Raw genomic sequence first — 3,500 nt, forward strand, 5'->3', positions numbered from 1 at the left:
AGAGTCATCCTGTCTCTATAAAAAATACCTTTATATTCCCAAATGCAAAAGCATAGATCACTGAAAATTCATTCTTTCCTTATCCCACTTATCTCAGAGCTTAAAGATATGGGACAAATCTCACATTTTGGAAAGGAGTTGTAAAAATTTCTCAGAATCACACATTAGTCGATGAGATGTCTGTATGTCCTCAACAGTGGAGGTTTCTTTTGACATTCGAGACTTCTCTACTTTTCTGGTTGTTTTCAGTTTTGGAAAATTTTAAATTGTGGCAAATATCCATAACATAAAACTTCTCATTTTAACCAACTCATATGTTCAGTTCAGCAGAATGAAGTACATTCTCATTGCTGTGACACTGTTCAGTTCCAGAAGTTTTATTTTCCTCCAAAAGAATGTTGTACCCATTAAATACCACCTTCCCTAATCCCTCTATCCCAACTCTGAAAACTTCCCTTCTCCTTTCTGTTACTGTGAATTTGAATATATTCTGTATAAGGGGAATTATAAAGCAATTATTCTTTTGTGCCTTACTTACTTTACTTGGTATAATGAATTCATGTGTTGAAACTCCCTTCTTTTTACAAATGAAAAAATTTTTTTAATATGGAATGCTTCAAGAATTTGCGTATCATCCTTTATCATCCTTGTGCAGGGGCCATGCTAATCTTCTCTGTATCATTTCAATTTTAGTATATGTGCTGCCGAAGCAAGCACCAAATGAAATATTTTAATATTCTTTTACAGTGTACATGCCACACTTTGTGAATTTATCTGTTATGACCATTTGGTTTTGATATAGAGGAATATCCTCAGCACCTTGGAGTTGGAGGTCACATGATGATTACTGAATTCTGCAAGTCAGGTCATAGCAAGCTAAGAACAGTGAGGACTGCCCAGGACAAGATCTGCAGAGTGAGTCAAAAGATGTTTCCTGAAAGTCTTTTGACCTCTGTAATCACTGGTGTGTGAGTCTTTTACTTTTATTCTAGATCTTCACTTCAAGAATGAAAAAAGATTAAATGAAAGGGCCAGGCAGTCATGCACCTGGTTAAGTATTCATATTACAGTGCGCAAGGACCCAGGTTCAAGCCCCTAGTCCCCACCTGCAGGAAGAAAGCTTCATGAGTGATGAAGCAGTGCAGCAGGTGTCTCTCTATCTCTATCCCTCTTTATCTCCCCCTCCTCTCAATTTCTCTCTCTCTCTCTCTACTCAATAATAAATAAATGTATAAAAATATTAAATGAAATCCTTTAAAAGTTTTTGTTAGTGATTTAATTGATTTATAAAACCACAAAATAACAGGGTTATAATTCCACACCATTCCAATACCAGAGTTCTGTATCCTCATTCCCTCCACTGGAAACTTTAGTAATTCTTCCAAGGTCAAAGATATGAGTTTACCATTATTTCTATAACTGAATATATATACTTTTCTATAATCCTGCCTTCTCTTCCATTCTAAGTCACACCTATACTTATTACTACTTCTGAATGTCCTTTCTTTTTTCCTCTTCTTTTTCTGTGTCCTGAAGGAATTGGAGTTCAGAGCTCTCTGGTAATCTTTCCCTAACATTTCTCTCTCTCTGGGATTATGGAGCAAAATTCTTTATGGGGTGCAGAAGGTGGGAGTTCTGGCTTCTGTAACTGTTTCTCTGCTGGGCATGGGTGTTGGCAGGGGTTTATTGTACCACACTTGACCTCATCATGATTTATGTTATTTAATGCTATCTACAAATAACTATATGCAAATACTGGCATGACCAATTGATTTTGGTCTATCTAGTCTAAGGCTGTAGGTAGCTTAGTTTTTGGGGGAAAAAAAGTTAGTATGAAATTTTTCTAAGACAAGTTGTGATGAACTTTATCCTAGGATCAGAGAAAAATGTCTTCTTGATCGCCTTTGAAACCCCTGTACCTCCTCAAAGTCATTCACTTTCACTGTCCTGAAGGGAACTATGAAGAGACTTCCCGGTCACCACCTCTGGTTCATATTCAATAAAGAGAGACACAACTCTGAGTTGGTATTTTCATAAGCTTTTTTAAGTCTACCAACCCAACTTCTGTCATTGGTAGATATGCTTTTTCAGTCTTACAGAGAGATTTATACTTGGTTCACAGACTCCCTTTAAAATTTGTATTTCTCCAATATCTTTTTCTAAAAGTTGTGCCATTTGAGGGTCACTACAAGATGCATTGAAGTCTACAATTTTAAAATAGATATATCTTTTTGTATTTTTTTAAAAGAAGCACAATCATTTGCGAACTTGGCATTTTTATTTGCTTACCTCCATTCACTATATTACTTTATGCAGCATAGATTTTCAGTTAGACTTATTAAATAAATGGTTGGAGTAGCACCTTATATATTTCCACAGATCTACCCTGGGCATTTAGTTGTCTGTCTTCCCCTATGTACCAACAGGAGAATCCTAATACACATTTCATTCATGTGAAACAGCAGTCTCACTGTTTTAGCCCAACTCTGGTTTTTAAATGCCTCGAATCTTCTTTTAGCTTTCCATCTTTAAGATTTTTCCATTATATATCTTTTATTTGTAGTGGGATTTCAATATTGTATGGTCTGCTGACATTGCATAAGTACTTATCTAAGGAAAGGAAAACTAGTCTATCCACAGTCCCTGAAGGATAAGAATTATCTTGATTGTTTGGTTTTCTTGTATTAGGCCTTTCTGTACCCCTGGTCCCAACTAATTTAATCCAAAGCCAACACTTGACCCAAGGGTAACCAACCACTGTTTGATGCTTTATTTTGTAATTCAACCTGCAAAAGATGAACTAAACCAGTGAGATTATCCCATTAAAATCTGAACTAAGTATACAGAGAATCAGGAGGTAGATGTGATAACAGAAATTGAAGGAATGGCTTGATGTATCTCTGGGGCTTTGTACAAACTAGTTCACAAAGGAATAAGTTGAAGAGGGAAAAGGAAATGATGAGAGAAGAATTGAACAGCATCGATTTAAGGAGATGATATTGTAGGTCAGCTAAATAGGTCAGTTGGATAATGCACTGTTTTACTTTGAGCTTATCCTCCACAGCATTAAAGGAAACTTTGGTGCTATGGTATCTTTCACATGCCTGTCTCTATCAAAAAAAGAAAGAGAAAGAAAGAAAGATGATATGGCATCCTAAAGGACAAATGAATGGAACTGGTGGTGATTCTGCTTAATGAAGTAAGGAAGGAAGTAAAAGACAACTACTGGAGGATTTTGCTCATATGTGAAATATAAAGAATTGAAAGACAGGGTCTGGGTGGTGGTGCACTTGGCTGAGCGCACATGCTGTTAGAGTGCATAAGGACCCAGGTTCAAGCCCCTGGTCCCCACCTGCAGAGGGAAAACTTTGCAAGTGGTGAAGCAGGGCTGCAGGTGTCTCCCTGTCTCTCTCCCTCTCTATTTCCTCCTTCCTTCTTGATTTCTGGCTGCCTCTAGCCAATAAATACAGATAATAAAATAAATAAATAAATTTGTTTTT

The 3,500-nt window shown here is 36.7% G+C and overlaps 1 pseudogene; it reads right to left on the minus strand.

The window, feature by feature from the left end:
- Positions 1-618: 618 nt before the first annotated feature.
- LOC132540021 (U6 spliceosomal RNA) lies at positions 619-717 on the minus strand (annotated as a pseudogene).
- Between the last annotated feature and the right edge of the window lie 2,783 nt (positions 718-3,500).

This window comes from Erinaceus europaeus, chromosome 8, assembly GCF_950295315.1.
Source record: "Erinaceus europaeus chromosome 8, mEriEur2.1, whole genome shotgun sequence".
NCBI lineage: Eukaryota > Metazoa > Chordata > Mammalia > Eulipotyphla > Erinaceidae > Erinaceus > Erinaceus europaeus.